This window comes from Balaenoptera acutorostrata, chromosome 8, assembly GCF_949987535.1.
Source record: "Balaenoptera acutorostrata chromosome 8, mBalAcu1.1, whole genome shotgun sequence".
NCBI classification, from domain to species: domain Eukaryota; kingdom Metazoa; phylum Chordata; class Mammalia; order Artiodactyla; family Balaenopteridae; genus Balaenoptera; species Balaenoptera acutorostrata.
Genome location: NC_080071.1, coordinates 38,927,817 through 38,940,010, shown reverse-complemented (window position 1 = coordinate 38,940,010; position 12,194 = coordinate 38,927,817).

The window sequence follows — 12,194 nt, the reverse complement described above, 5'->3', positions numbered from 1 at the left end:
AAGACTGGGGACAAGGAGACCTGAGATGAAGGTACATGGACAGGCACGAAGTGTGAAGAGCTTCGTACTGCCTGTTGATCCATACCATAGAGGATCCATGATGGAAGAGGCCCTGAACAGCCAAGTTGACAAAATGACATCATCCAGTGTCTGGGATGGAATAGCCACTCTAGCAGGACTGGAGGCTACGGTTGACCCAATGGGATGGGTGCCCACATACCAAGGCTGATCCAGTTACATTCACTGCTGAGTGTTCAGCCTGCCAGTAACAGAGACCAATGCTGAGTCCCCAATCCTTCAGGAAACCAATCAGCCACTTGGTGGCATGTCGACTTACAGCGGTCCCAGGAGGAAGATGATTATCAGCTGTAGCCCCAAGCCTAGTTTCAGTGCTGGGGACTGTAGTTTAGTTCACTAACTTCTTCTACGTTTCCTCTAGGGAAAGAGGCTGGAATCCTGGAGAATGCTCCCAGAACTTATTCTAAGAAGTGGATGCAAGCAATGCAAGGGGTGGACTATCGCTGTGGTCCATCACCCAGATCCCACTTAAGGGCTGAAGGACTTAACCATCCCAGCTGCAGGGAGCGCTGCAGGGGGGCAGCCCTCAGCGGTCAGCAGGACCAATTACATAATTTGTAGGGCCCGGTGCCAAATGAAAATCTAGGACTCCTTGGCCAAAAATTATTAAGAGTTTTAGGACAGAGACAGCAGGGTGTTAAACGAAGCGTGGGGTCTTTTTGAGTGTGGGTCCTGTGCGACTACATGAGTTGCATGTACGTGAAGGCAATTCTGGCTATCATCCCTCTTCAGAATTGCCTCAGTTGAAAAGAGTCACTGCATCCAAGGTCACATCCCCTTTTTTGGGCAGGCTGCCTCCACTGACTGGTCAACAAAGACCTCACCGTCTTGCTCCAATTTGGGACAGTTCCAAAGGGCCCATCAGCTTCAGAGTTTCCTAGGGGTCCAGCTGATAACTCTGTTGAGACTGTATCGCAATCCAACTTCTCCTCCTGTCCAATCTCAATTTCTTTTTATTCCTTTCAAAGATGGTGATCCCCAAAGCATTCCATAAATAAACATCCTGCCACTGTCTCTTCCTCAGAGTCTGCTCCCTGCAGAGCCCAACCTGAGATATGGAGTTATATAGTTTAGGGTGAAAAGAAAAATCAGATAAATCATGTTACTTATCAAAAAAATTACAACTCTAAGATACTTTTATTTCTCTTTAGATCATATGTCTTTTGCCTTTTATTTAAAAAAAAATTTTTTTTGTAGGTCTGTGTGGTTGGTGTGTGTATTGCTCCGGTGGCAGGGCACATTTGGATTTTGAAAAGGTTCTTCTTGACATCCAAAGGACATGTAGGAAATGAAATAGAAGTGATCCTAATTTGAGGACAAAGCCTACCATGAGTAAGGCTACATCTAGAATAACACTGCACTTCAAGGGCCAAAGGACAGTTAAAAATCAGGGAAGAGGCCACATTGTAATATGAGTTCTAAAAAGTATAGATTCCAACCTTGAACGCTTCTGAGTATTAGAACTAAGCAGCAGCTCTTAATAGAGTAGGGGGAAAAAATCAACTTATTTTGATGCATTAAAGTACAGCTTCACCTGAAAAACTGTAAATTTGTGGAACTACTGACGATGTGGTCCACTCTGAACATTTTACTATATTCAGAATTATTGACAGATAGGAGATAATGATGGCTTTCTGCCACAGATAAAGCTGATACCAGAAAAGGGAAGTTTGGGCTTGTGGGAAGATAACAATAAACCAAGTCTTGCACTTATTCTATTCAATTTACCATTTCCTGATTTCTGCATTTGCCTTTGTAAATTTATTTAGGTTCAAACTTATCAATTCTAACCATCTACAGAGAACAATGTGCAATGAAGATCTGTCAGCTGCTATTCAGAGAGGTCAAAGTTGATGGATGGCATATGTGTCTGCTTGTCTGGTATGAGGTGAGAGTGGGTGTCATGGGAAGAAGACCAGAACAAGCTAGTTGTCCTTCCTATGCTGATCAGAGTGAGTGGATAACTGCAATGTGTCTGTTGCATTTTGTGCTAGTAGATATAACTGAAGCTTGGGGAAATTTTACATATATCTCAGGAAAAAAGAGGCACAAGACAGAGGCAAGCTAAATATTTAAGTATATGGGTTAAAGCCAAAGAAAGACATGGGTTTTAAAATGTCTCCCTTATAAATTTTTTTATGAGATGAAAAATTCAGGTAGTAGATTGGAAATTAAGAATTAGATGGTAGGGTCTTCCCTGGTGGTACAGTGGTTGGGAATCCACCTGCAAGTTCAGGGGACATGGGTTTGAGTCCTGGTCCGGGAAGATCCCACATGCCGCGGAGCGACTAAGCCCGTGCGCCACAACTACTGAGCCTGTGCTCTGGAGCCCACAAGCCACAACTACTGAAGCCTGTGTGCCGCAACTATTGAGCCTGCGCTCTAGAGCCCGCAAGCCATGACTGCTGGGGCCCGCACGCCTGGAGCCTGTGCTCTGAGACGGGAGGGGCCACCAAGGTGAGAGGCCCGCGCGCCCAGCGAGAAGTGGCCCCCGCTCACCGCAACAGGAGAGAAGCCCACGCGCAGCAACAAAGACCCAGCGCAGCCATATATACATACATACACACACAAATAAATAAACAAATAAATAAATAGATGGTAGATTCAGTGCTGGGTGCTATTACAAATATTTGCATTCCTATTCATGAGCTTGTACCTTCATTCCACTGCAATCTCCTTCACTGCCAGATGGGTGTGTTACTGCACAGTATTTATTGATTTGAAATTCAGAAATTGATAGGAGTACCATCTATGCCTTATTGCTTGGATTGTTTTGTTTTGCTCTATATTTCTAATGAATAAAGATAGATTTTAATGGCAAAATAAAGCAGACGAAGGATTTAATATTTGGTTCATGCAAATAAAAAGGACTTAAGCAATAAGGACTTAAGCAAATGCCCTCTTTTCATTTGCTAATGGTAGGACAGTAATAAAGGTTAGTACTAATCAAGAAAACCAACTCATGTGGTGGTACTTTTGTCCTACCCACCATCTTCTGCTTCTAAGCACTGGGCTAAGAACACATTTATACTGAGCTTTAGAGTTTTAAAGAATAATATAGCTAGACTTTATTGAGGACTTACTGTTTCCTGACACCAGACAAAACATTTTACATGTATATATAAAGCCATTTTTCTGAGAAGCTACACGGCACAGTAATTAAGTGAGCAGCTCTGAAGTCAGACTGTCTAGGCTTGAATTCCAGCTCCAACATTTAAACTGCTGCGTGATTTTGGACAAGTTGCTAAACCTTTCCATTCCTCTGTTTCCTCATCTCTAATATAAGAGTAATTGGCTTCTGCTTCCAGCATGAAGGAGTAACAGATTCTGGGCCAGCCCTTCTTCTGTAAACAACTATGAAACTGGACAAAAGACACAAGGCAGGTGTTTTCAGACATTGAACAACAGCACAGACTGTGAACCTGAGAGGGGGTGAATCCAGGAGCACATTCTAGATGGCGCATGTCAAAGATTTTATTCAATTCACTCAATAATGAGGGAACTAGTAAGATGCCCTGCCCAGTTCAAAGAGCATTTGTGGAGCTAGGGTATTTCTTTATAGGAGAATGAGATTGCTGGGTGAAACACAAAACTGTTTAAACTATAACTTTGGGGGTTGTCTGTTCCACTAGGCAGAAATCTGCACTTCTACCAGGAAAAAAAAAAAGTCTACAAGTTAACATGCATCATCACTAAGTCTGGAAACTTAAACCAAGGATAAGCAGCAAGTTGAAGTACATTACCCTGGCTAATCCTAGCATAGCCTTCACTCCCATGTCACTGAAAGGACATGCCACCCACTTTTTTTTTTTTTTTTGCCTCATATCCAAGTATTAGATAATTTATCTTAATAAGTTCCATTTCCATTTAGAAAATGAGGCGTATTCATTTATAACTCTCTGAATCCTGTTGTCATGCCTGCAAATTACATGCCTGTAATTCTAAATGGAACCTCTATTATCAACTAAACGGATATACAGAGCAGTGTTTTGCAAAGCATTTAGAAGGATAACCTCCTAGACTGGAGTACTAAAGGATGGTATTAGAACCTTGCTACACCTAGGTGTTTACCCTTAATTTGAATGATACTAAAATATAATTTCATACTACTACTAAGAGTTAAATTAGGCAAAAAATATACAAATCAATTATCACTGCAAAGTAAAGGAGCTGTTACAGTGGATTACTGGACTGAATGTCAATATTATGACATACTACGAGTGTGTTTCGTGTTTGGTAACTGCAATCATTGTTGCTTTTGTTGTGGTCATCCATTTACAATGCTTGGTGTCAGTTTACCTCTTGTAAAAATAAAATACAGTGTGTGTGTGTGTGGAAAAAAAAATACCAAGAGATTCCTGGGATTTAGTTACTGTGTCAAGTGTTTTACATGGATTATCTCAATTAATGCTCACCTCAACCCTCTGGGATAGGTACTCTGATTATCCCATTTTACAGTTGAACAAATGAAACTTAGGTAGACAGGTAAGAATATCTGTCTAAAGCCATCAATCTGGGAAGAACTGAGCCTTCTGACTCCAAATCCAGTGTACTTTCCAGGACCTCATAGTATTTGATCACTCGGAGTCACCGTTCTACAGCATCCTTAATTCCAATGTTCTTTGCATCACACAGACTCTTCAAGCCTCAACTTCCTCACCAGTAAAATAGGGATAACCTGCTCTACCTTCCTCCCAGATCATTAGGAAGATTAAATGAGATAATGAATGTGCAAGTATTTTGAAAACCTTGAAGATATACACAGTGTAAGGCATTCTTCTTAAAAAGGTATGAAATTGGGATGACTCACTCAAACATAAATTCATTCTATAACATTTCAACTAAGCCTTGAGGTACAGGCTTATGGGATCAGCAGAGTAAACATTAAAAAGTCTGCCCCAGGGACCTCCCTGGTTGTCCAGTGGTAAAGAATCTGCCTTCCAATGCAGGGGAAGCGGGTTCGATCCCTGGTCAGGGAACTAAGATCCCACATGCTTCGGGGCAACTAAGCCCACGCGCCACAGCCACAACTACTGAGCTCATGCGCCTCAACAAGAGAGCCTGCGCGCAGTGCGGCAAACTACAGTGCCTACGCGCCCTGGAGCCCGCACGCCACAACTAGAGAAGAGAAAACCTGCACGCCAAAACGAAGAGCCCACGTACCGCAACTAAAGATTCTGCATGCCTCAACGAAGATCCCGCGTGCTGCAGCTAAGACCTGACACAGCCAAAAAAAAAAAAAAACAACAACAAAGTAACAATTTCTAAAAAAAAAGTCTGGCCCAAGGACAGGACCCAAGGTCATTTATGGCATTCTCTGAATCTCTGCAGCACTTCCTCTTCTTACCGTCTGCACTGTATTGTCTGATGATGGGGCTTTTTTCTTAAATGATACTGAGAACTTTGGTTGCTATTTAACAGTTTCGATCAGCACTGTCCAAAAAAAAGCCATAATGCAAATCACATATATAAATGTTCTAATAGACACATTGCTCATGGAGGATAATCTGCTTTATTCAAAGTCCACTGACTTAAATGTTAATCTCATCCAAAAAATACCTCCACAGAAACATCCAGAGTAATGTTTGACCGAATAGCTGGGTACCATGGCCCAGCCAAGTTGACACATAACAACCCTCACACCCCCTTGAATTTCATCTCATCTATTTCTTTCATTGGGAACTCCAGCTAACAGGTTATAATCACTGTTATCACTTTCTCACCTTATTCTTTCATCTAAATAACGATTTAATCCTACCATTCTGACAGGTTCCCTCAGGGTCACTCATGAGCTACTCATTGCCATATAGAATGGTAATTCTAGAACAGTGTTTCAGAAAGTGTGTTCCACAGCTTATTTTTAATAGCTTTTATACTACTAATAATAGTTTTTAAAGATTCCATATATAAATACATTTGGTAAACTCTGGGTTAAACAAGTTTATTTATGATAGGTCTTATCAGGTCCCTTTAAAAGATCACAGCTGGGATACAGTGAGTAGCATTTTCCAAATTTATTTTGATGTCAGAATCCTTTAAACACCTTGTGGGATTAGCTGAGAGGAACACACACTTTGGAAAACATTAATTTTACCTCATTCTGTAAGTTTTTATAATTCTTATTAGCTTACAGCACCGTTTTGACACAATATATGCACCTTTTGTTTTTATTTTTTTCCTATCTTATTCCTAAGATCTTGTCTTACTCCTTCTGGGTATAAAGTGTATCATATCTTTTCACATGTCAAGCTTCTAGAATTGGTGCTGTACACACAGGATGTGTTCACATGAGTGAGCTTTACCTTGTTGCTGATAATTTAAAACTTAGCAACTGCCTTGAACCATAGGAACTTCAGCACATTGGTCACTAGGGGAAGACACACAGCCCGTGGGCCATCCGCTCCTCAAATCCTCCGAACTACTTATTCCAGCCGCTCATAAACCACACCCAGTCTTAGGTAGAAGATATGAGCTACCTTCTGCTTCGTGCTCTCGTGGTCAGTGAGCTCAGAGTGGAATCATAGGCAAAGCAGAGCTCATGCAAGAACGATCAAGCCGAGATCAAGCTGAAGATCCACTGAACTTGGTAGACGTTAGAGTAAAACTCCCTTAGGCTTGTCCCCCTACCTGGTTTAAAGAAATCATGTTTTCCCTTAGCGTTTAATTTCAGGACCTGTAAATATTACTGCTTTTTAGATAAACTGTATCATCCTAAATCAATTTACTGGGGTAATAAAAGATAATTCCATTAATATAAACTGCTCCAAGGGGATGCTGATCAAGCAATGAATTTTATTTCATTTGAAATGAGGTCAGTATTTAATTTTGCAAATTAAGTAACCTTGACTTTACTCTTGAAGGGAGCCTGAGATAGAAGAAAGGAAATTTCCTTTTCATTCATGTGAGAAACAGACTTCTTTTTTTTAAACACCCATATTCATCAGTGTGACCGTTAGTCCAAGAGGAGGCAATCGGTATCTTTACCAACAAAGCACCTTCCCTTTGAAAGACTGGTACTGGCCCCCTCTGTACAGTACTGTAAAACCTGAAGGAAAAACCATAGCCAAGTGCTACTACCAGGACAAGATAGATGTTTACTATACCTATTTCACAGTGAAGATACCTTTTCTGGAAAATTCCTCATAAGAAAACTGAAATTCAAGCTGCCGCTCTTTCTTCAGCCACCACTGCTCAATCCTGCCTTGTGTGAGCCTGACGTTCTCTCCCTTTTTCAACAAAAGATGTCAGAGACCAGGACGGCCATGCTGGGGATGGGGGAGGCTGCGCGGGGCAGACCAGGCTTCCGTGTATCGGGACCCTCGAGAGCTCCTTTAGGAAGGGAGGGGGCGGGTAGGACATGCAGGAGCGGCAGTCTGTGGGGCAGTAGGTCCCAGGGCGAGCCACAGGGAGCAGCGGCACGAAATGGGAGCAGGGCCCGGAGAGTCCGCCCTCCTAGCCGACAGCAACCCTTGGGAAGGCAGCCCCAGAGCACTGCTCCTTGAGGGGCGGGGTCGCCGGGTTGGGAGGCGGGGAGGTGGGAGGGCTTTGGGACCGAGAACGAGAGGACTGGCCCAAGGGATTGGAGTGGGCGCGGCAACTGCTTGGAAACAAGAGCTGGGAGCAGTGAGCCCCTTGGGGACTAAGATAGTAGATGTGCAAGGGGTGTGGGATGAGGGAGGAGAGGGGATGGGGAGGAAACGTACACAGTTTAGAAATTGCTGGGGAAAGAATGAGTCTTAATAATTAGGGAACACCACCAGAAGATTAGAAATAGAAATGTACTTCATTCCAGCAAAATAGATTTGCACTTGTCCAATGGAAGACAGGAAAAGGGGAAAATAATTTTTTTAAATGTATGGTTGGTAAAAAATAAATAAGATAAACAATGTAATATTTGGGTTAAAGACAAAATTATAAGCAAAATCCCCAAATATTTAGTGCTGAATGACATGAAACCACATGTGAAAATTTTTGCAACACAACAAGCAGTACCTAAAGAGAAATATAACTCTAAGTATATTTGAATAAAAACACAAGAAGAATAATCTCAAAAATCAGAGATTACAAAAGGCTAACAAATAGAGCAAAGAGAACAAGGAGGGACATAAGGGCAAACAAAAAAAATCAATAAAAAGAGCAAAAATATTGGGGATTATTAGTGAAACCACAGACAATCCTACTACACAGACCTCTGGCAGAATTTGTTAAGAGAAAAACAAACAAACCATCCTAGAGAGAGAAGAGGCAAAGAAACAAAATGTGTAATAAAAAGTGGAAAATAATTACAGACAGAAAATTTTAAGAAAAGGTAAACCAATATGAGCAACTGTGCAGCAATAACTTTCAACACCTAGATGAAACTGACACGTTAACAACGTGTAACCCATGTAACCCCAGACATCTGAATAGACTACTAACCATTAAAGTAATTGAACTGGATATGAAAACCTCCAAAAAAATTAAAAAGCTCAGGCCTGAACAATCTTAGAGATGAGTTGAATCAAAGTTTCAAAGAACAAATGATTCCTCTTTTATATGAATTGTTCCAAAAAATAGATGGAATGAAAACGATTCAACTACTATTTTGTAGCAACTACTATTATATAATCTTGAAATTGAACCAGATAAGGACAGTATAAGAAAAGACAGTTATAGACAATTTCTCTTATGAATCCAGTGGGGCTAAAGATTTTCAGTAAAAGTTAATTATGTTGCTATACTGTTTCATTTTAACAGGAGTTTTTTAAAAATGTATTATAACTATATGGACACTATACTGTGAACTCAGTGAAGACAAAGACCAGTCCACCTTGCTTTCTATTTTAATGGCAGCACCTGGAACAGTTCCTCATAATTTGTAAGCACTCAATAAATACTGGCAGAATGAAAACGTGAATTCCTAAGGCCCACTTTTCTGTCTAGCATGAATTTATTCAACAATCTTTAAACTTGTCCGTGGTAGGTAGAATAATGGCCCCTCAAAGATGTGCACAGGCCTGACCCTGTGAATAAGTTAGGTTACATGGCAAAGGGGAATTAAGGTTGTTAATCATCTGACTTTAAAATAGGACAATAGGGCTTCCCTGGTGATGCAGTGGTTAAGAATCTGCCTCCCAATGCAGGGGACACAGGTTCAAGCCCTGGTCCGGGAAGATCCCACATGCCGTGGAGCAACTAAGCCCATGTGCCACAACTACTGAGCCTGCAAGCCACAACTACTGAGCCCATGTGCTGCGACTACTGAAGCCCACGTGCCTAGAGCCCGTGCTCCGCAACAAGAGAAGCCACTGCAATGAGTAGCCCGCGCACCGCAACGAAGAGTAGCCCCCTCTCGCCACAACTAGAGAAAGCCCGTGCGCAGCAATGAAGACCCAACGCAGCCAAAAATAAATAAAAAATAAATTTTTAAAATAATTCAAAAAAAATAAAATAGGACAATATCCCGGATTATCCAGATGGGCCCAATGTAAACACAGGTGTCCTTAAAAGAGGAAAGATCTTCTACAACTAAAGACAATAAAGAAGGAACCAAAACAAGTTGGGTAGGAGAGGTGGACTCATGATATAATCAAGTCCCATACCTCTGGGCAACCCACAAAGTGGAGAATAATTATAGTACAGAGGTTCTCCCATAGGAGTGAGAGTTCTGAGCCTCATGTCAGGCTCCCCAGCCCAGGGATCCTGCACCAGGAAGATGAGCCCCCAGAGCATTTGGCTTTGAAGGCCAGTGGGGCTTAATTTTTGGAGCCCCATAGGACTGGGGGAGAGAGAGACTTCCCTCTTAAAGGGTGCACACAAGATCTCACAGATCCAGGGCAAAGCAGTAATTTGCTAGGAGCCTGGGCCAGACCTACCTGCTGGTCTTGGAGAGTCTCCCAGAGAGGTGGGCTGGGGTGGGGCTGGGGGATTGGAGGGGTAGCCGTGGGGGGTGGGAGTGAGGGGATGAGGGTGGCTGTGGCTCACCCTGGGGGACACAGACACTGGCAGCAGCCATATTTGGCTGTGTTACACATTCTACTGTGTAACACTGATGCTGGTGGCCGCCATCTTCAGATCCTCCCTCTAGCTCATTAGCGCCAAGACCTGGCCTCACCCAACAGGCTGTAGGTGCCTCTAGACATGCCCCTAGACACGGCCCTGCCCACAAGAGGGCCAAGACCCAGCTCCACCCACCAGTGGACAGGCACCAGCCCTGCCCTCCAGGAAGCCTACAGTAACCTCTAGACCAGCCTCAACCACCAGGGGGCAGACACCAGATCCAAGAAGACTACAATCCCACAGCCTGTGGACTCGGCCTGCCCACAGTAGGCCAGACCCTACTTGGGACCAGCTGGGCCCTGGCCCTGACCACTAGCAGGCCAATACAAGCTTCAGGACACCCTGGACCTCATACCCGACCAACGAGGTGTTGGTGGGAGGAACCAACACCTCCCCACCAGCAATCTGACAGCAGCTATGGGATCCCTGGGTGCTGAAGCCAGCTCTAGGACCCGGCTCTGCGTACCAGTGTCCAGCACTAACCCCAGGACCTGGCTTCACCTGCCAATGGGGGGCGGGCAACAGCTCTGGAGTGTTCTGGACCCTGACTCTGCCCACCAGTGAGCCAGCACTAGCCCCAAGGCCCCCTAGGATTCCACAACCAGCTGCCTCATGACAGGGCCCCCCTAACCAGCAGCATCTGCACAAGGCAGGGCCTGACAATCAACAGGGTTAGGGGCCAACCAAACCTACCAGACCACCCACATAGTCAGCCTGCCACAACAGAAGGACCCATGCAGCCCTCTTAGAGGGAATCCCTAGAGCCTGGGTGATGAGAGGGGAGAGCACTGCTGGGACGCATAGGACGTCTCCTACAGAGGGCCACTTCTCCAAGGTCAAGAAACATAACTAACCTACCACATACATAAAAATACAAATAGCAATTTAGAAAAAATGAGGCAACATAGGAACATGTTCAAGATGAAGGAACAACATAAAACCCCAGAAAAAGAACTAAGCGAAGTGGCGATAGGCAATCTACCAGAGAAAGAGTTCAGAGTAAAGGTGATGAAAGAACTCGGGAGAAGAATGGATGCACAGAGCAAGAAGTTACAAGCTTTTAACAAAGAGTTAGGATATATAAAGCACAACCAAACAGAGACGAAGAATACAATAACGGAAATGAAAAAAACACTAGAAGGAATCAACAGTACTCTAAATGATACAGAGGAACGGATCAGTGAGCTGGAAGACAGAGTAGTGGAAACCACTGCCGCTGAACAGAAAAAAGAATGAAAAGAAATGAGGACAGTTTAAGAGACCTCTAGGACAACATCAAGTGCACTAATATTTGCATTATTGGGGCCCCAGAAGATGAAGAGAGAGAGAAACGTTCTGAGAACATATTTGAAAACATAATAGCTGAAAACTTCCCTAACCTGGGAAAGAAAAGAGTCACCGAAGTCCAGGAAGTGCAGAGTCCCATACAGTATGGGACTGTACCTCTGTACCCAATGAGGAACACACCAAGACACACTGTAATTAAAATTACAAAAATTAAAGATAAAGAGAGAATATTAAAAGCAGCGAGGGAAAAGCAACAAATAACATACAAGGGAACACCCACAGGCTATCAGCTGATTTTTCAGCAGAAAATCTGCAGGCCAGAAGGGAGTGGCACGATATAGTTAAAGTGATAAAAGGGAAAAGCCTACAACAAGAATACTCTACCCAGCAGGGTTCTCATTCAGATTTGATGGAGAAATCAAAAGCTTTACAGACACGCAAAAGCTAAAAGAGTTTAGCACCACCAAACCAGTTTTACAACAAATGTTAAAGGAATTTCTCTAGGTGAAAAAGAAAAGGCCACAACTAGAAACAAGAAAATTACAAAATGAAAAACTCACCAGTAGAGGTGAGCTCACCAGTAAAGACAGGAAACCATCCACACACAAAGCTAGTAGGAAAGTTAAAAGTAGTAAAATCACCTATATCCACAATAAGCAGTTAAGGGATACACAAAACAATTAAATGTAAAATACAATATAAAAAAACAGTAATCAAGAGGGGAGGAGAGTACAAATGCAGAGTTTAAAAATACATTTGAAATTAAGAGATCAGCAACTTAAAACAATCAT